We start from the raw sequence: 22,185 nt of genomic DNA on the forward strand, positions 1-22,185 counted from the left end.
TACATCAAGCAGTCTCACACTATTTAGAAGAGAAGAATTCAGAAGTCCAGATGGTTCTGAAAGATTCCCGGTGAACTATGAACCCTTTCCGCTCTTGTTCAATGGTTCAAACTCAGACTATGCCATTAGCGAGCAGAAGGCTGTTCAATGACCTATGTGAACCAAATAGTTCACCTCCCTTCAGTTTCTAGTAGAAATATGCTGTCAAAACTGATGCCTGTAATAGGAGTTTCAGAAAAGGCTGCAACAACTCAGTGGGGGGAAAAAAAACAAACAAACAAAAAAAAACCACTTTCTTGTCATGTCTACACAAGGGTTCTCAAACAAAATTTGAGGCACTGGTTGAATGATGCATGAAAGCCAGAAGTGATGCTGAATCTGTCAACAGGAGGTGTCAATATGGCGTCTTATACAATAGTAAAGTTACTTGAAAAACAAAAAAAGTCAGGATAATGCCTTAATATCCCCTCAGCTAGGAAGTGCTATATGACTATATGAGTGCAAAAAAAAATAAAGTTAAACTCCTGTCTTGTCCACGAGACTTTGATTACATGGATTACATGGTTTAAGAGGTAAAACAAATGACATCTGCTCTAACCAAGTTTTTTGTGTTAATCTTTTTGCATCTAGCCAAGTTTGGCAGTCACATTCCTAATGAACCCTGTTGTACAGTGGAAATGGTGAGAACTACTGAGGATTGTCAACAAGGTGTGGTGGGGTAGAAATTAAAGCACAGTAGACTGATCACAATAGTTTTCTAAGCTTTAACTGGCTGGTTCAAATAATGCACTTCATTGAATGCAGCTTTAAAAAACACCAAAAACCCTTATTCTACAATCTGTTCTGAAGACATGGTGCCCAAATTCCAAACCCTAAAGCTTGAGTGTTTAGCAAGCGAGGTCAACATGAAAGTTTTCCACTGACAAGAAAGCCTCCTCTCTGAGGCTGTCTACAGTGGCAAGTTTCTGTGCAGTAAAGCAGCTTTCTGCGCTGTAAGTCCCAAGGTGTACACACTGCCAAGCCACTTAGTGCGCAGAAAGAGTGCAGTTGTAGTGCGTTAAAAAAAAAAAAAAAAAAAACAACCACCACCCCAATGAGAGGCGTACAGTTTTCTGTGTCAGGGCTACAGCACTGTGGTGCCAGTGTAGACACCCTGGTTGATTACAGCGCTGCGACTAGCCTTCGGAAGGTGTCCCACAATGCCTGTTCTCTCCTCTCTGGTCATCAGTTTGAACTCTACTGCCCTGCCCTCGGCATGACCAACTGTCATCCCCACCCCATAAATTCCTTTGGAAATTTGAAAGTCCCCTTCCTGTTTGCTCAGTGATGCGTGCAGTGGCCTCAGCACATCTTTCCAGGTGACCATGCCTCCTCCATGCACCAGACGATCCCCCGCTTGGAGCAATGCCAAGCTGCTGGACCTCATCAGCATTTGGGGAGAGGAGGCTGTCCAGTCCCAGCTGCGCTCCAGCTGCAGGAATTATACCATCCATGGACAGGTTTCACAAGGGATGATAGCAAGGGGCCATGACCAGGACACATTGCCGTGCAGGGTCAAAGTGAAGGAGCTGTGGAACGCCTACCACAAGGTGCGAGAGGCAAACCACCATTCCAGTGCTGCACCCACGAGCTGCCGGTTCTACAAAGATCTGGACGTGATACTCGGCAGCGAACCCAACTCCACTGCGAAGACTACAGTGGATACTTCGGTGGCTCGCATGTCAGTTGACAGTGGACCAAGCCAGGAGGAGGAGGAAATCTTGGATGAGGATGGGGAGAGGGATCCAGAGGCAGTGGATGAGTAGGAGGCATGCAGCCAGCTCTTTTTTATCCCAGAGGCGGCTACCCAGTCACAGCTGTCGGAGATTGGTGAAGTGTTAAACAGGAGAGGAGGCCCCTGGTAAGTGGATCTGATTTGGGGAAATCGCTGAAGTGAGCTGTTGGGGGCAGGAAGGTTGCAGAAAGTAGGCTTGTCTCCCACCACATGCCCAGTCTGAGGAGTGGAACAGGCTTGACTGCCATGAAGTGAGGGAATCAATCTCCCTCAGAGATCTCCAGGAAACTCATGGAGATCCTGGGCAATCTCCTGCAGCAGGTTCTTCAGCAGAGTTGCTTTGTTTCTTGTCCTATTAATGGTAACTTTCCCGCACCGTTGTGCCATCATGGGGGGGGGGAGAGAGGAACAACACCATTGCTGCACACAGGTGAGCTGCATAGGGGCCAGGGCAGAAGCCACAGGCTTGAGAAGACCCTCCCTTGATTCCCCGCTCACCCTCAGCAGCGAGATATCTTCCATAATGATCACTTCCCATGAAAAGTGTAGGGACAGGAATGATTATCAGGGCCCCCCCTACAGTGGTGGCTCTCCCCAAGAGCCACATGCCCCATGTACAGCAGGGTCCTGGAAGAGTGATTTACCCTGCTGTACATGGGGCTACTCACCATTTTGGGGGTCTTGCGGCTCATGTGTGCTTGCCTGGGGTCTGCCATTTAGTGACAAGCATGAGAGTACTGGCTGTGCTTTAAGGCACTGAATTAGTGTTGTCTGTGTCGCAAACAATACTGCTTCTGTGAAATGTTGCGTTTAAACTTCACAGAGAGGACCTTGGGAGCCCAACCTCCGTCTTTGTTATCGGTGGCTGAACGGCTGCACAGAATTAGAAAGCGTCCAAGAAGAACTAAGGGGGACTTTCTGCGTGATGCTATGATGCACTTTGCTGCCTAGAAACAGGAATTGAAGGAGTGGTGGGACAGCAAGAAGAAGGACCGAAAGGAGAATGCAGCACGCCAGAATGAAGCCACAGAGCGGCTCTTAAAAGTTATGGAGCACCAAGCGGACACACCACAGGCAATAGTAGCTCTTCAAACCGAGCAGCTCTGTACCCACCTGTCCTCTCCTGCAGCCATTGTCACAAAACTCTTTTCCATGCACCCCCCAGACACCACCAACACACTCTTATCGACCTCCTCTCTCCAGTCTATATCCACAGCATTGCACTCCTCCCCCCTCATGGTCCTGCATTGTGGACTCCCACTACCCACTGCACTCAACACCCATCCCTCTGCAGTTTGCCCCTGCTCAAGTACAGTACCCACTGCACTGTACTCCAAAGGAGAAGTTTGTATATGATCTCTGGACATACACAAATATTTAGCCTTCCTGGGACCTTCCCTTCTCCTATCCCCCTCCCTGCTGTTTTTTGTTGTTGTTGTTGGTTTGACTCTCCCCTCCAGTTCTTATCTTTTAATAAAAGAATTTAGTTGGTTTGAAAGCAATCTTTGTTCTGTTAATTGAAAGCAAAAAAGAGCACTACAAAGCAACATAGAAATATGTTAACCCCCTTATTGCATCGTGTGCACCAATCACCTAGCATTACAAGCACTACAATCCCGAGCATAGCAACAAATATTAGTGGCTTTCAGCTTCAAATTGCTGCCTCAAGGCATCCCTGATCCTTATGGCCCTGAGCTGTGCCCCTCTAATAGCCCTAGTCTCTGGCTGTTCAAACTCAGCCTCCAGGTGCTAAGCCTCTTCCGTCCAACCCTGAGTGAAGCTTTCACCCTTCCCTTCACAAATATTATGGAGCATACAGTATGAGGCTATAACAAGGGTTCTCAAACTGGGGGTCGTGACCCCTAAGGGGGTCACGAAGTTTTACGGGGGGGAGGGGGTTGTGAGCTGTCAGCCTCCACCCCAAAGCCCGCTTTGCAGCCAGCATTTATAATGGTGTTAAATGTATAAGAAAGTGTTTTAATTTATAAGGGAGGGGTCGCACTCAGGCTTGCTATTTGGAAGGGGTCACCAGTACAAAAGTTTGAGAACTATTGAGCAATAAAGTATAGGAATATTGTCATCGGCCAGGTCCAGCTTCTCATCAAGACCATGCCAGTAGGCTTTTAAACAGCCAAAAGGACACTCCACAGTCATTCTGCACTTGCTCAGCCTGTTGTTGAACTGCTCCTTGCTGCTGTCAAGTTGCCCAGTGTATGACTTCATAAGCCATGGCATTAAGGGGTAGGCAGGGTCTCCCAGGATCAGAATGGCCATTTTGACTTCCCCTATGGTGATCTGGTCTGGGAAAGAAGTCCCTGCTTGCAACTTCCTGAACAGGCTAGTGTTCCGAAAGATGCGTGTGCCATACACCTTTCCAGACCATCCTGTGTTAATATCTGTGAAATGCCCGCAGTGATGCACAAGCACCTGGAGAACCACTGAGAAATACCCCTTGCAATCAATGTACTCTGTGGCTAGGTGGTCTGGTGCCAGAATTGGAATATGTGTGCCATCTATCGCCCCTACACAGGAAGCACAGCCAGACTAGCGGTCTCTGGTTTAACCCTCCAATCCATTTGGTGAAACCAGTTCAACCTAGTCTAATTTTGTCTTTCACCTTTCAGATTAACAGCTACGGCCAAAGCAGCAACCAGGGAGTATGCCATGAACAATACTTGCTAACTTCTCGCCCTCTCCAGAGAGGAAGCCAAGACAATCTAGAGGCCACAACAGCCAGAGTACAGTGTCCCACAGTTGCTCATCAGACCACATTGCTTTTTTCTAATAATAGAGCTGAAATACATTGTGGAAGACCAATCTGAAGTAATTTTAAACTGCCAGTGTGATGCGATTAATAGGCAACATGCCATCTCTGTTGCCTGCATTAGATATTAGAATCTATTACTGGCTAAACTTAGCAGAAAAGTAGCAGAGGGAGCATCAGGTAGGAAGAGACTGGTCAACAGCAGGAGAAAGAAGAGATAAGAAAGAGGAGCAGGAACAGAGCAATAGAGTAGTGGTCCCCAAACTTTTTCAAATTGCTCCCCCCTTTACCCAATCCGTGGCCCCCAGGAGCCAGGGCAGGGTGCTGAGTGGGGCAGGAGCTGCCGCACTTGGGGCAGGTGAGGGGAGCCACCAGTACTGTCCCCGAGTGCTCCTCCAGGTTCCAGCAGCAGCAGCTCTTCCCAACCCCTAGTGGTAGAGGCAGTTACCCCAGGTAGCCTCTTAATATCTGGGCAGCTGGGACTGGGGCCAGAGCGGAACTGGTGAAGGAGTGGGGCTGGGTGACTCTCCCTCCCCACCTCCCAGGGTGCTGGCCCCGGCCCACTGCGCTCCCCTGGACAATCCTCTGTGCCCCTAGAGAGCTTATGCTCAAATAAAGCTTATGCTCAAAATAAATTGGTTAGTCTCTAAGGTGCCACAAGTACTCCTTTTCTTTTTGCGGATATAGACTAACACGGCTGCTCCTCTGAAACACTGCAATAGAGGTAGTGATCAATGGAGTTAGAAAAGTTATCCCATTAGAACTAGTGCCTGTTGTCAGACAAACAAAAAGCACTATCTACAGAAGTGTCAATTCAGGCATTGGAAAAAGGCAGGAGAGATGGTCAGAGTTTAATCATCTAAACTAAGGAAAACTTGTGTGAGACCCACTCATCAATTTCTGATGCTGACAAATTTAGAATAAAAACCATAAGTATATAAAAAGGTAGCCAACTTCTAGTGTCAAAGAAACTCTTCCTATGCTAGAGGATTACTCAAATTGTGGGAGTTTTATGCTTAAAATTTCCAGAAGTGGCCAGTACCAGATACTAGTTCCAGAGTAACAGCTGTGTTAGTCTGTATTCGCAAAAAGAAAAGGAGTACTTGTGGCACCTTAGAGACTAACCAATTTATTTGAGCATGAGCTTTCGTGAGCTACAGCTCACTTCATCCGATGCCCCATCCGATGAAGTGAGCTGTAGCTCAGGAAAGCTTATGCTCAAATAAATTAGATACTGGTTAGTAAACTTCACTAGACAGATCAAAGGAATTGACATTCTAACAGGCCAGTATTTGTAAATATACCACAAATTTCATGTGTACAACATGGAATAACCCAACTAAAACCACAATTTTGTTAACCGTTACAAGACAATTTGTCAGCTTGAAACAACTTAACACTCTGTAAACATCTGCACTTTCCATACAAAAGTCTAAAAACAATCACAAGTATTGACTTGCAAAACAGACTCTAAAGTTATTCTAGAAAAACAACCAATTTAGGTTAAACACACAAAATTGCACCCAAAAAATGTAGGGACATAAGGTGGGTGAGGTAATATCTTTTATTGGACCAACTTCTGCTGCTGGTGAGAGACAAGCTTTTGAGCCACTCGGTGCTCTTCTTCAGGTTTGGGAAAGGTATTCTGAACAAGGCAAGGCGGAGCAGATAGTTTAGTACAAGTAGTTTGCACATATTTTAAGAGACCATTCAAAGTAGAGGGGCCCCATTAACACTTATGCAGTGATGCATTCAACCTCATAAAATTTATCACTTCGAATGCCTGATTAAGAGGCCTACTCTTCTACAAAGACCAACTGCTGTTCTCCAGGCTGCATGTGGAAATATTGATTGTGTGCCTATTTAAGAAACAAGAATTCAGGGGTTTCTAAATACTGATTTCCCAAAGCAATAGTATTTGCATTATATAATTTTGTCGAGTCCTGAAACTATCCCTCGTTTTTAGAAAGGAGACATTCCTTCTTGCTATAAACAGCATAGAGAACAGCTGCTTAAAAATCAACACCACATGCAATCCCTTAACAAGACGCAACACTTTGCAAATCAGAGAAGTAAGTTTTACAACAAAATAAACCAGCTTTAAATGCATCTCTTCACCAACTACTCTACACTTTACCCCCAGGTAAGGCAATGGAAAGAGGATTCCATTTCCTATTCCTCAACATCCACATTTTCTCCTGAGCAAGCACTTCTACTTAAGTTTTATAAGGGTATCCAGAATTCAGCCTTTAGTAAGTTGGAAAATTCTTTAACTCTTTCCTTTATATATACCCTGTATTACTTGTTATTGTTGGGGAAGGGGAAAAGGCACAATGCTACTCTTGTTCAAATTATTATTCAGTCAATATCACAGAAAAAGTATAATGAATCTAAATGAGCAAGGAACATATTCTTCTCGATATTTTGAGGTACTGGAAAACACTGGGATCAAGTTAAAGTTTCAGCTGCCATAAGACCCTTTAATTTACTGATTCTTGATTTATATTGGTGCACATCTACTTTCTGTTTGTCCCTCCATGCATCCTCTAAATCAGTGCTACTCAAAGTGGTGGTCTGTGGACCGGTGCAGGTCCACGAGCCATCAGCTGCCGGTCTGCACACACGTTGGAAAAAAAAATTGCTGGTCCCCCACATCAGATAGCTTGAGAAGCACTGCTCTGATTTATATACAGATTTATGGTAGCCCAGTGACAGCTGGTGCCTTTCCAGAACACTGATTTCAGCAAAACTCCAACTTGTGAAAACCAAGAAATACAGAGCAAGGTATTCAGCCTCGCCAGGTGCCGCAGAGACGTGCGAGCAGCCGGCCGCTTCCGGGAGCGGCATGGGGCCATGGCATGCAGGCAGCCTGCCTGAGCCCTGCTGTGCCAGTGCCCTCCTCAGCCCAGGGCCACAGCCCCTAAAGCCCCTGTGTTAATCCGGCCCTGCTCGGGGGAAAGGGTTTCACCCCACCCCCCAAGGGCAACATAAATTTTACCAACGTAAGTGGAAGTGTAGACATGTCCTTATGCTGCTGGCACTTCTGTTCTGCCTCAGCAATTCTCATCTGCTCATAGCCTGTAGCTCCAGTATGGATGAGAGACTTCACCAGGTAGAACAATCATGTGTGAGATCTTCCCAAAAGTCAATGTTGGAACACCCCAGGGGTAACTTGAGGGAGTCCTTGAAACATTTCTTTCAGCCCCTCAGAGTGCTTTCCTTCCTTCAGCTTGCTGTAAAAGATCTTCTTTGGCAATCGATTATCTGACCTTCTGTTGACATGGCCGGCCCATCTCATATGTGAGATCAGAATATGGATGCTTGGAATGCCTGGTCGTATGAGAACCTAAGTATCTGGAACCTTTTCTTGCCATCTTATCCTGATCAGTTTCCTTAGACAGCGCATGGGGAAGTGATTCAGTTTCATAGCATGGCATCTGTACACCGTCCAGGTTTCACATGTAGACATCAGAGGTAGCAACATTATGGCTTGGTAGTCCTTCAGTTTTTTTGACTAATGCTTCTATGCTCCCACACATCTGTACATAACCTGCCAAAGGCCACACTCGCTTTTGCAATTCTGGCATTGGTTTCATCACCCATGCAAATGTGACAGTGTATTTCCAAGGTAGGTGAACCTGTCCACTGCCTGAAGGATTTGGCTATTCACTGTGATAGTAGGTTGTACGTCAGACTTTCCTGGTGCAGACTGGTACATCACTTCTGTCTTCTTGATGTTGAGAGACCAAAGTTGTCACAAACAGAAGAACAATAGCTCATACTCTGCTGCATGTCAGACTCACATTTGGTATTCAGGAAACAGTCATCAGGCAGGAAACCCAAGATCATAAACAGTCACTTCCTGTACCTTTGTCATCACCTGTAGTCTCCTCAAATTGAAGAGCTTGCCATCAGTCTGATATCTGATGATCTATCTTAGTGTGACAGTCACATAAGGTGTCTGTAAGCATGGCAAAGAACATCATACTGAAGAGACCTGAGGCCAACACACAGTCCTGCTTGACCCCATTGGTGACTGGAAAGAGTTCAAATGACTCATAGTCACCCCCAAATTCCAAACCATTGCAATTAATTTCTCCTGACAATGTACTCTGCATGCAAAATCCCAACGAGAAGTAGTCTCCAGCTCCACAGGAATTGCCTGGTCTTGCAGAACTAGCTCATGTGAGTACATGTAGTACCTCTGTTGATGTTTCTAAACTCCAAATACCCTTTCTGCATCCTAAATTATGCCCCCAACACTGTTGGAAATGGTAGCCTGGACAATGAATCTCCACACATCAAGGTAACCACTTCACAAATTAAACTACTGTTCAACACATCTTAAAAGCAAATATTGCAGGATTTGCCACACTATATCAGACCAGTAGTCCCTCACATTTTGGCCGTAGCCAGCACCTGATGGGTGAGTGGAAAATACAACAACCATGGAATGTTGCACATGCCAGGGATGAAAAAAAATTCGTGCTGGACCCCTTGAAGGAGAACAGCTTGTTCTTGCAACAGGAACATGTAACTCTCCATCTTTTTGTATTAGCATGTGTAACAGGCTGACAGTTCTGTGAACCCAGCCCAATTGCAGTTATTGTTGATTCTGCTGCTAGATTCACTAGTACCAATGAAGTTCACTAAATTCCACCACTGATATAAGTTACACGGGAATGGCTCTCAAGGTTGGATCTGCAGAAGAGAGGATTTAGTAGACAGGTGCAAAAGTCCTGTGACCATCTCTAAGAGCAGCTAAATATGGAGGGAAGGCCTGAGGTGAACTTCATTAATAGTACAATGACAAAACGAAACCCCAGGAAAAGGATAGCTTTGATCACACATTATGCTGGCTGTGGAAATGACTGCTCACATCATGCTATTAAGTGTAAAGATAAACACCACGAAAAAGTAAGAGCTCGTATAAGATGAGTACAAGAGCTAATATAAATACAATACTTGCATGTGAATGTTTAACAGAGAATTGTACTTTCCTATTAACATTTAATGAATTTCTGTCTTCCCTCTCTTCCTCCACCCTCCCCTTTCTTCAAAGGAACTATTCCAAAAGTTAAAGACTAACAGATTTATTTGGGCATAAGCTTTCGTGGGTAAAAAAAAAATACACTTCAGATGCAACTGAACAAGTGTTTTTTTTAACTCACAAAAGTTTATGCCCAAATAAATCTGTTAGTTTTAAGGTGCCACCGGACTCCTCGTTGTTTTGGTAGGTACAGACTAACACAGTTACCCCTCTGATACTATTCCAAAGTTGGCATAATTCATTACTACTGAGGAGAATATTTTGGGGACAAGAGAAGTGTGCTTTTCCTTTTCTGGCTTTCATTTTATCCTATCACAATTTGTATTCCATATAGAAAACATAGGAATTGTCATACTGCACCAGACTCTGTGGTCCACCTAATCCTGTTTCCTCTCCAACAATGGCAGTACCAGGTACTTAACAGGAAGGTGCAAGAATCACAGTAGGCAGATAAAATACAATTTATCCAAATGAAGCTCTCATCCTCATCCCTGATAGTTAGAGACTAGTTTAAAACATGAAGCATGAGGGGTTTTTTTAACCCCTTCCAAAACTCTGAATGCATCAGTGGGAATATTCTTGTCCATATAAGCATCTAATCTCCCTCTGAATGCTAACTAAACTTAGCTTCCACAACACCCCAAAAGCCCTTTCAAAAATCGAAATAAATTAGGACAACCAGTTCTGCTGTATCCACTACTTTGCTGACACTTTCAAAGCTTTATAAGAGTTTAGTGAGACAACTGTCCATTGCAGAACCATGCAGATTACATAGTATAATATCATATGATGATCTTCCACGAGGTTTTATTGTTCTATTTTTAATGATCATTTCAACAAATTTACTAGGTACACAATAAGTTTTACTGTTTTTAATTCCCTGGATCACCCCTGGTTACAAATTTATTACCCTCCAATGCTCCTATATAGTAGCTGTTTTAATGAACTTGCATGTTTTTGCTAGAAGTTCAGCTACTTCACACTTAGGAAGTCATGGATATGCACCATCTGAACCTTGCTGAACCTCTAACCCTTCAATCTCAGACATCACCTCACCATCACGTTGTCTGAAACTCCACTTATTAAGATTGTAAATGTTTTTTAAAGTTCATTTAAAGCAAGATCTATATTTGAATCCTGGCCCCGCCTTATATACAGCAAAGTTTAAATAAGAGGAATTACAGATGGTATACTAGCCATCATGGTAGGCTAGCAGTAGTTCTGAAATCTTGCATGGGATCTACAAGTCCAGAAGCAGCTCTGGGGCTCTCAGGCCTTGTCTACAATGTGGCAGTAACAAGCATAATGTTATTGACTTATAGTAATTTGAAGTCAACATCTAACTATTTCACTGATGACCACTTTAAAAGAAACTTCCAACCACAGCAGATCTTGTTTACGCTACAAAACTGCACTGCTTCTGAAAATCCCAATCAGTAAGTAGTAGGGAAATCAACATTGCCTAAATTTGAATGGATGGCTCCAGGACAATAAGCATTTCAAACATGTTTCAATCAACAAGCCATCCCTGCCACTGAAGGCTGAAAATTGTATTAATATATAGAGAACAGGTTCTCTCTCTCTCAAAAAGTTATATGCAACACACTCACCTCCCGCAACACCCATTTCCATACACACCCCTACCATATGTTCTGTGGAAGGAAGTAAACTTAGGAGAGAGAGGAATGTTTTTTCTCTCCAGCACATTGCTTTCCATTTCAATGTAGTAGAGGGCAGACAAAACTTATAAAAAACATTTATCTTCTCTAATAATTGCTCATTTTGTATTTTTGATCTACTTCATTTTCTCTCACTCAAAGAGCTGAATGTTTAAAAAAAAATCATTTTTGGTCAAATATGAAGCATGGAAAATTTCAGCTTGAAGGAGAAACTACCAAGAGGGAGGTTTTATGGATGCTGTTCTGTAATTTCAACTATAGGAAGACACAATCAGTGCCACTCTAACAACAGCATGAAACTGCAATGAACGAATGATTATCCAGAATCGTCACCTAATCAAAGGTCAGAACAAGTACCTCTCACAGCTGATATATGAGTAACTGCTGTGCTCCAACAGAGACATTATTTCCTGAAGCACTGTAACTGACTTCCCAGTATGGGGGGGGGAGAGGGGAGCAGAGAACACCTATGCATTTGTAATACCACACTGAAACAGGTTAGTGCCCATACAGTTTTAAAGACATTAAGACTTCTCCTCGTTATGTCATTTCAGAAGTATAGGGGACATAAGTCATTAATTCCTTTGAAACTGCTGTAGTATTCTGTCACTTCAAGTTCTACTACACACGCCACCAATTAAAACAATGGGATTGTGTGCAAGAGATAGTTTGCCCTACCATATTTCTCAAGACATGCTCATGACCACAGTGGCGCTAACAGGAGCTACACGTGGATCAACTCAAAAGGAGAACGTATCTTACAAGTGAACGTGTTATTAATATTTTTGTACAGTAACAAAATTACGCATGATCAGTAGCTATTTGTGGATGTCATGACAGTTACACAACTATCTCCAGACAATGTGCCCTCCATACAACTAACCTTAAAGGTCACACTGATACTGCAAAAAGTGCAGAACGCAGCTGCCTGCTTACTTACTGCCATTTCACACATAAAACACATGTTTGTGCTCCCTTGACAAAACTAGCTCCGAGTTCATTGTCAGGCGCATCTCCAAAATACTGGCTCTGATATACAAGTTACTTTATGGTCCTGATCCTGTGTATCTTAGGTTAAAACACAAAAAGAGAAATGGCTCAAGTATCCAGTTGATCTCAGCTGTTAAAAGACCAACAACCACTTGCTTTGTACATATAGAGACAGTTTTCTATGGAGTTCCATCCACAAATGGAATTTGCTTCCCTCCTCATCTATCTCCATTGAGAGGGGAAGGTTGCAAGGCCTATCTATTTTCTCAGGCTTTTCTTGAAAGTGGTTTGAAAGGGTGGAAGACCAAAAGAATTTTTATAGAAAGGTTACTGTTCATTGACATTGGTTCACTTCCTGAGTTTCGGTATATGGTGTAGTTATTTTACACATACCTAACTGTCACAAAAGATTTTTTGTAAAATGAAAAATTAAATGTTTTTTCCCCCCAGATGTATGCATCTCCACTCAGGATTTGAACATGTTTGTGTAATCAATGGTTCAATGGCAATACTGGGGAAAATTTTCTGGTTCTAAACACTAGTCCATCAAAAACTCAAGCAGGCTGCAGTATACCAGGCCCTGGGGGACTAGGGGAAAAACCACACTGATTATGTTCTTATTTGTTCCTCTTCTACTTTGCAGCTACTTAAAATCATGTTGCAATTGATTTCAGTGATGGTGAGAGACAGGTCAAGATTTAGAAGGAAGTTTGGTTGTACCACGTATGGGAGCTTCTCGGGTGATCATCAGTTTTGGAAAGTTAGGCCACATATTTGGGATCCTAACTTTAGACACTCATTTTTTAAAATTTCAGTGTTATTCTTCATACCATTTGAAAGCTGGGATTTCTAAGCTTTTCAGGGAGAATGTAAATAAATAAATAAATAAATAAATAAATAAAAATACCCAGGTCTTATACTATCTACTGATGGAAAGTGCTTTAAACAGCTTTACAAAAGTAGCAAGCATCATTATCCCTATTTTACAGTTAAGGCATTTAAAGCATTATTTTGCAGTCATTTGTTTTCTAGATATTAGACAGTAAAATCATGTTGGAATTCACATGGAAAAAGAAATATGGTAATCACAACATGCATAGCTAACAAACAAAAAACTAATTCCTGTTTTTGAATGGCATACAGCACACCTTTTTCGCAATGATGAGTCATGAGATAATAAACTTTAACACTATCAATCTGGTTTCAGAGTAACAGCCGTGTTAGTCTGTATTCGCAAAAAGAAAAGGAGTACTTGTGGCACCTTAGAGACTAACCAATTTATTTGAGCATAAGCTTTCGTGAGCTACAGCTCACTTCATCGGATGCATATCGTGGAAACTGCGGCAGACTTTATATATACACAGAGAATATGAAACAATACCTCCTCCCACCCCACTGTCCTACTGGTAATAGCTTATCTAAAGTGATCATCAGGTGGGCCATTTCCAGCACAAATCCAGGTTTTCTCACCTTCTACCCCCCCACACAAATTCACTCTCCTGCTGGTGATAGCCCATCCAAAGTGACATCTGTTAATCTAGCAGTACTTCTCTGGAGCACTTGTCCAGTATCATATACGTCGGATTGGCAGGATTTGATTTAAATCATTAGTCATTGTGAAACAACAGTTTTACCTGACAGAGAAATCAACAAAAAATATCTGTAACAGTCGGTAAGTGCAGCTTCCCCCACAGCTAACACCTGCACGGATCTGGTGTCACCAGCCTGGTGACCATGCAGGGAGCACTCTGCAGCCCCACTGTCACCTCCCCGCTCGCTCATTCACAGCCAGATTTACAGGGGCCATGCCCATGCAAAAGTCATTCTTCAGAGGGTGGCCTCCTCTAGGACTGGGAGCTCACCCTCCTCCTCATGGAGTCTGGAGCACAGCCTCCCCTGAATGCTATAGCCAGGTGTCAGGCCCATTGGCCATGCAGGGAGCCCCCTGAAGCCCTGCTGTCAGCACTACTCTAACACTAACCCCCTTTAATGTCTTGCAACCGTGAAAATTAAATGATTAAAAATATTAAACATTAAATTTAAAAAAAAATCAAATCAAATTCTGCCAAGCCTGTGTATATAGCAAGTCTCAGACCGGTGAAATTTTCAATCCTTGCCACCCTTTTCAGATTCTTTCCAAATATTCAGACATACAAGAAAATAAACCAATTCATTCAAAATCTTGGGTATATATATTTTCTGAATTCACCACTACTGAAGAGTACCAGATTGACAGCATTTGCGATAGAAGATCTCCATCCAGATAGCTGGTAGGTCATAGGCAACAGGATTTCAAGTTTCTGCAAACTGTCCCATCAACGTTAGTTCAAACCTGCTTTGGAGGGCCATCTTTAAATAATTTAGGTCTTCAGCACTTAACTCTGTTAAACCTTTCAGTTAGGACTTGGCTACACTTACATTTTACAGGGCTCTAACCTGCTGGCTCAGGGGTGTGAAAAATCACCTCCGGAGTGCAGCAAGTCAGAACGCTTTAAAGCGCTAGCGTAAACAGGCTCCGAGCGCTGGGAGAGCTCTCTCCCAGTGCTCACATGTGACCTCACTCGCACTTCAAAACACTGCCATGGGAGCACTCCCGCGACAGCGCTTTGAAGTTTCCAGTGTAGCCACGCCCTTAGCAAAACTGGTGCTGGTCTGTGTCATGCAGACACTTACACTTTGAGAAGTGGGCTGAAGCCATCATTCAGGCCAAGTGTACACTACAGACCTATCTGAGTATAACTACATAGCTCAGGAGTGTGAAAAATGCACAGCTCTGAGCAACGGAGTTATACAGACCTAGCCGCCCCCCGTAGACATGTTGACTAGAGAGCTTCTCTCATCTACATAGCTATCCTCTCTCTGGGAGGTGGATTAACTACACTACACCAGCGCAGCTGCATCAATGCAACATTTTACATGTAGATCTGCCCTTAGTTTCATGAACCACAGACAGACATTCGGTCAGACCTTGTAGTCACTACCAGCCCAGACCAACTTCAAACCAACAATCTAGTACATTTTGGTTTAAATGATGTTGGTTTTGGTACAAAGAACAAGCAATTTCCTCCTCATCCCCATGAATTTTAATGCTGATCAAAGATGTTTTACTGACAGCATGGAAATCGGAGTCCAAACAAACGAACAGAACGCATGTACTATCAGTGCAAAGGTCCCTCAAAATAACCTGCTAATCATCTGCTCTGGAGGAGCCTTTTCTAGGGCAGGAATAATAGGCTGAAAATTTCAGGAAAGGCAGGGAGGGGGAGATCATCTCCCTTTGATGCACCTAGATCTTATTAACTTTAATGGAAACTATAGCTTCACATCAATGGTAGAAATGAAACACTGCATTTATGGATGGATAATTTCTATGCTAATTTAACTGATAAAGATGTGGACCCCAGTCCTGCCAGCACTCAAGCATGTGCATAACTTTATTCAATGAAGTCAATGAGACCACACAAAAGTAGTTACCCATATGCTCAAGAATTGGCAGGAGGGCTTAAAACAAGATTTATATATCCCTGAAGATGGAAAAAAAACTTTAGTGGAAAAGGTAGCACACTTCCATATGTCACTGAAACTAGGCATCACTGTAGTATAGTATAAATGTAGAAATAGTCCAGTTGTCATCTTACAACAGAGTGATCAAAGGATAATATGTCACTAAAAGAGTCAGTGGTGAAAAAGCAGCATTGCTACTGATAGAAGTGAACTGGCTGTTTTAACATGAACTCATTTTTGCAATTTAACCATTTGGCCATCAAAATTACATTAAAATAATGGACGCTCCTTACTAACTGATAAAATGTCACCAATGCATTTTTTTCTGTAACTGACTGAAACAAAACAAGTTTTAAAACAACTGTTCAGGAGAAAGCAGCGTGTGTGGAAAGAATTTAATGAAATACCAGTTTCTAGAAGAAATATCAGTTTCCCTACTCGTGGACTCTTAAAATGGCACAGATCTCACTCAATATGGCCTCTGAAGACAAAACATCATTTCTGGGCATTCTTCTTTTCCCCCTCCCCCCCAAAGATATAAGGGTAGCTACTGGGTGCTCTGTTTCCTGGCAGGAAATCCGTGCCCCATCTTTTAACTCTGTGTCTAACATAATACCAGAAAGAAAAACAATGTCAAGTTAGTTGGATCTTTTTAGATTTACATTTCCCAAACAAATGCCAGGTTCTCAGTTTCCAGACACTCACAGAAATCACTGGCCAACTTACTCTGAATGTTCCCTACAACTTTGATAGGCACCCAAAACAGCAGCAGGCTGACTAAGGGGGGGGGAGGGGGGAGAGAGGGAGACGAGAGACACACAGATATTTGTGGATATATTTTAAACAAAGCATCCAATGTGTGTGTCACGTCAGCTTTGCAAATCCACAGTGGGAGCTAAACCCTTTGAGGGCAGAAACCAGCTTCCCATCTGTGTTGTAAAAAGCTACATACCTTTATAACTGGGGCTGCAGAATGTATTCTCTCTCATACTTCAGACTCTCCCTGCAACTAAAAAAGTGTCCTCTGTCCCCACCCCAGAGTGACACGAGGCCAGCCCCAACTCCCCTAAACCAAGAGCCCCTGGAACTACCACCTCCACTCCTCCTCCAAGGGCAAAGGAAACCTCTTTCTTCCGGCCCCCAGTTTCATAGAACTAGCCTCCTTGGTCTCCTCCAAGACACAGCAACTCGGAAATGGAGACCGGCCGAAGCCTAAGGCCTAGAGATGGAGGCAGGAACACAGGCTAGAGCCCCCTGCAATGACCCCCTGTCACTGAAAGCCTTAACTAAGGCAGGGCCAGCCCCCGACCTCCACTGGGCCAGGCCCGAGAGAAGCCACCTCCGCCCCATTGTTCCCCGCACCGAAGCCCAGGACCCGCACTCACCGCACGGCTGGACTCCCAGCAGCGGCTCCTCTCAGCTCTGGGAGACGGGGCTGGCCACAGCGCCCACCGCCTCCAGCACCGGCAACAGCAGCAGAGGCCGCCTGGCCGCCGCCACCTCCGCCCCACGGCCGGCTGCTACTGCTGCCTCTGCAGCAGGGGCCATCTTGTGCGTCTGCCGCCTCCCCCCGAGACTGCTCCTCCCTCCCGCGGCCTGCCCGGAGCTTCTTCCCCTTTCTTCCGCCTCCCCTTCCTGCCGCGCAGCGCCAGGGGAGAGGAGAGAAGCGGAGTCCCTGGCGGGGGCTACACCGCTCCCCGGCTAGGGACGAATGCTGCGAACAACGCCCTGGCTGCTTGGCTTCGCCCCTCACTCAGCCACCCCTTCTGGAGCAAACTGCCAAACAAAGCCCTTGAAGGCTGAAACCCCTTTGCTGCAGCCTTTCGCTTCCACTCTGGCTGTTCCCACGACGACAACCAGGCCCCTGCCCTTTCTGGGAAGGAGACACGCAGGTGAAACCGCCTGGCTACTCCCCTCCTCCTCTAGCAACACCACCCCCTCTCCCCCCACATACACACACGTATTTCCGAAGCGGGAGGAAGATTAACCGGTGCCCTTCCCCCAAACGCTTTCTTTCTTCCTCCTTGCCCAAACGTCACCCACGCTTTTGGGCAGAGGGTGGAGAAAGATTAATAGCTCCCCACCCCTTGTACTCTAAGGGAACCTTCCGTAAGTGGCGGCTTCAGCTGTTGGTGGTGTTAGGCCTATGGATGCCAAGTATCCTAGGCTGGGAGAGGCCAGTCCTTGGTTTCCTTAGGAGAAGGGCTACGCTGACACACCTTGTTATACTGCTGTTAAAATAATTTAGAACAAAGGTAAGATATTTCAGGGTCCCCCCGAAGGATTCCTTTGTCACATAATACCTTGCAGGGCAAGCCTGGCTATTTGGGGATTTTAAAGTACTTTCCAAAAATTAACGACGCCTCACTGCATTAATTAGATAGTAAATGTCCAAAGTTTAGAAGATTTAAACTGCTTTGTGAGAGCTAAATATTATTAACCACACCTCTGTTTTACAGATGCATAAACTGAGACATAGAGGTTGTGACTTGTTCAAGGACATACTGACAATACAAACCAACAGTCCTTACTGCCCAGTTGTGTGCTATAAATACTAAAAAAATCTGGACTTCAGTTCTGCAACTGACTCTGTGTGATCAGACCGCAGTGCTCACATGGAGTCCTGTTGACTTCAATAGGGTATTCAGACCCATTTGCAGGATCAGGGCCTTGTACTATTTCATTTCACTCTGTCCTTTCAGAAAGTTAATTGAATCACAGTGTATTTTAAAAGTGGGTTTAAAACACATCTTTATTCCTCCCCTTCTACAAATTGCTTTCTTACAGAGGTGCTTCAGAGCTATTATTATACCACTCATGGACCAGGACCCCATTGCACTAGGCACTGTATAAACAAAACAAAAAGCCGCTCTTTGCCCCAAACAGCTTACAATCTAAGTATAAGACAAGAGGCAACAGATGGATACAGTTCAACAGGTGCTAATAATTAGGCTTGGCAGAATTAGATTCTTTAATTAGTAAATAGCATTTTCACACACACTGACAGATAAATATTTCTATCAGTAACATTCAGAATCTACAAATAGGTAAAGTAAGGAAAATGTTGCTTGAGAATTTAGAGTTTCTCTTGAGGATAATTTATATATTTTGACATGAGATGTTGACAATTTGCTTTTTAATGGTTATAAAGCTTTAACCTCACTGTTTACTGTCATTAAATAATTATATGATCCCCCTATTATTTCCCATAACTATGAAAATTTAAATTGATACAATTCTAAAAAAAACCCCACAATTTTGTGCAACTGTGAACATTTAAATAAAAATAAAAAATGCTTACAAATAAACTGTTATTTAAAAAAATGAATTTTGCCAATCCTACTAACAGTACAATTTTTTTTTTTTTTTGGTCCGTGTTAGGCATGATTGCCCTCTTTGAGAGAGAAGAGTCCCATGGACCTGGACTGATCACCTGCTGCCTAACTTAGGGAAAGACACCTGGACCTTATAAGGGGTAGATAGCTACAGGTGAGTGTTGGCAGTTGCCTTCAGGGAGGAAGAATGCCCCTGCAGGGACCTGAATTAGTAGGGAAAGATACAGCGAGGGAAGAGAGGATTTGGCCTTCTTCACAGGACTTTCCCCCAGTAGTGGTTTCCCCCTGCTGACTCAGGGCCTTGTAGGTGCTTTCTTATTTCCCATGCATATGCTGACACCCACATACAGTGATTTTATTCTTTATAAGGCCTAAGTGCCTTTTCTTAAGCCCAACTGAGCAACAGATAATCTGTTGAGGGGCACTGGACCCTGCTCCCTCTTAAAGGGGCAGTCCTCACGGGACATTCAGTTTCCCTGAGCTGAATGATTCTAAAGTGTTATCCCTGTGGTAGTCTGTGCTGTTAGGGGGCCTGAAAAAGTTGTTGTTGTGTACAGCTTAATTAACTATGAATGTGTAATGAACCTGTTCACTCATTACGGGGGACTGTATTCATCCCCAGTTCAATATCTAGCCAGCACAGGACTCCAGAACCTCCTGAGTACAGGAAAGAGAAGGGCTACCTGAGGTCAGAAGTGGTGACCTGGCTCATGTGGAAGTATAATGCTTCATGTAAACAGAAGAAGGCTGGAGACAGCAGCCTGAGAGCTGGTCAAAGAGAGAAGACTGGAGAGCAGGTAGTCTTAGCGTTGGGTCAAGTCAGATGGTTGTAGGCACAGGGCTATTAGTATCTGCAGTAGGAGCATACACGGCTGTGGTCTGCAGGCAGAAGGATACTGGGAAAGGGTTACACTGGGACTCACAGGTCTGCTAGACTCTTAAAAATTAGGTCAACCTAGCTATGTCACTCAGGGCTGTGAAAAATGTTGTGCCATGGACACTGTAGTTAGGTCGACCTAAACCCTGGTGTAGATGTGGCTGCCAACCAACTACCACCTCTTGGAGAGTTGGATTAACTACACTGAGGAAAAACCCCTTTCATTGACATAGGAAGCATCTACACTACAGTGGTACAATAACTGTGCCACTGTTGTCTAGATATGCCCTTACTTTCATATCCCAGTACTGGACTGCCCTTATGGGCTGGATTGGGAATTGTTCTTTTGATCTTTGTGTTGTGACTTAAGCAATTGTACCTAGGGTAACTGCACTTTTTATTTTGGCAACTCTTGCAGAGGAATCTGCCCTGGCACACAAAGTGTGCAACTGTTTCTGAGAACCCACCAAGGACTAGAGCCTGAAGAGCCAAGTATTTGGAGCACAGACAGCACTTGCCTCCAAATCTGTGGTACACTCAGCATGCTATCACATACTTAGGGGTTGGTGTAGCCAACACACTCCGACACATCCTGCAGTAGGGTTGGTTACAGTAGTATCATTAACTGGAAAATTTAATTGACACATACGGGTAAAATTTGAACAGTAGGGCTTACAAACAAACAGAGACAACAGCGGGCTTTAACAAATGGGGTTCTGAATTCTACGTTATATACAGTAGGATCTTCCTATGTTAACTACGGTTCCTGATTTCAGAATCTGGTGTGCCATCTTGACACAACTGAATATAATGTTTGCACAGATAATTTTATAAAAAATATCAAAATATTTCAGACTCAGACATCACAGATAATTTTATTTGATCAATTTATTATTAAATGATCTTTTATCAAGTAGTTTATTATTTGTATTGTGGTAGTGCCTTGGGGCTAAGTATTGTAGACTCACATAACAAAAAGATAGTCCCTGCCCTCAAGAGTAATCTTTTAGATTTTCAGTTAATGCATGATTGTTTCCAACATTATATAGTTTTAAACAATTAACAGAAGATTTCCAACATATCTCATTTCTTGGAATATTATTACACTAAGTAATAGATCTCATCATGACATGTGTCCTGAATTTCAGCACACCCCACCCCATTAGTCTTAATTTAGAATTATAGAAGTAGGAGATGGAAAAGACCCATGAGGATATCCAGGCCATCTCCCTGCCAATGCAAGATGGTTCCCTATAGTGCACACTCTAGTGTTTAGTTGAGTCTGGTTTTAAATATTCTAAGCACAACATAATAAATTTTATTGTTAGTAAGATTTTCCTGTTACGCAACCTACATTTTCTTTTTTAATTTCTCCTGTAATCAGTGGTTCTCAAACTTTTCCATACAACAACCCTCTTTTCTATACAAGGACCACCCAGGACCCTCTTCCCATTGAGGTGAGATGTAGTTGAAGCCCCACCTCATATTCACCAGTATAGGAAGGGCAGAGTAGTTATGATCCCTTTACCCTTTTTCGGGACACCCTAGATTGTGAACCCATGCTCTAAATAATTCCTCTTCCTTCTGGATTTTAAATGTTCAGATATTTGTAGGATATCTCATCTCCTCTTCATCACAAATCAATCCTCTAACCTCCTATCATTTTTACTGCCTTTTTTATATTTTCTCCAATTTTCCATATCTTTCTGGGACTGAGGTATTCAAAACTCAGTGCAATGAGTTCCAGTTCCAGAGCATTATCAAATGAAGCATCCACTCCCTCCCCTGTGACATGATGTGTTTGCATACACAACTCAAAATAGCATTTGCTTTTGGCTATTGCCGTTGCCATATCTCACTGCAAGGTAATTTTTAATTTGTGATAATTTATTACCCCAAAACCTCTTATGATTCTGCCATGAGGTACAGGGTCTTCAAGGACCCAGAGTAAATTTTGATATTTGGTCCCACAACGTGATGTCTCACTTTTCCATTCCTTTATTTTCTTTATTTCTTTGAAAACAGAAAACCTGATGCAGTTACACTTCCAGTGTTTCATTTATTTGGGCCAACTAGCAGTGTTCTTCAGTCTCTGCTTTTGAAACTGATCCTGCACAAACATGTCTGACATATGGAGAATATGTTGAAGTTTTTTATAATGTTTTTGCAGGAGCTAAACTAGAGCATTTTAGCTACATAACTTTTTGACCAT

At 43.4% G+C, this 22,185-nt stretch overlaps 2 protein-coding genes across 17 annotated transcripts in view; one reads left to right on the forward strand and one right to left on the reverse strand.

Moving 5' to 3' along the window:
- Positions 1 to 17,691, reverse strand: part of RC3H1 (ring finger and CCCH-type domains 1) — a 99,260-nt gene extending 81,569 nt beyond the window's left edge. For 2 of the 8 annotated variants that reach the window (XM_073356422.1, XM_073356427.1), the window contains exon 1: positions 17,147 to 17,691. The gene's annotated coding sequence lies outside the window, so the exon portion shown is untranslated. The remainder of the gene's footprint in view (positions 1 to 17,146) is intronic. The other 6 variants (XM_073356421.1, XM_073356418.1, XM_073356424.1 and 3 more) reach the window with 3 other exon arrangements.
- Positions 17,359 to 22,185, forward strand: part of LOC140915881 (uncharacterized) — a 44,374-nt gene continuing 39,547 nt past the window's right edge. For 8 of the 9 annotated variants that reach the window (XR_012160300.1, XR_012160299.1, XR_012160302.1 and 5 more), the window contains exons 1-2: positions 17,359 to 17,653; positions 19,143 to 19,250. The gene's annotated coding sequence lies outside the window, so the exon portion shown is untranslated. Of the gene's footprint in view, positions 17,654 to 17,749; positions 18,017 to 19,142; positions 19,251 to 22,185 lie in introns of those variants that run through there. The other variant, XM_073356434.1, reaches the window with a different exon arrangement.

Source organism: Lepidochelys kempii, chromosome 8 (genome assembly GCF_965140265.1).
Source record: "Lepidochelys kempii isolate rLepKem1 chromosome 8, rLepKem1.hap2, whole genome shotgun sequence".
Classification (NCBI taxonomy): Eukaryota; Metazoa; Chordata; order Testudines; family Cheloniidae; genus Lepidochelys; species Lepidochelys kempii.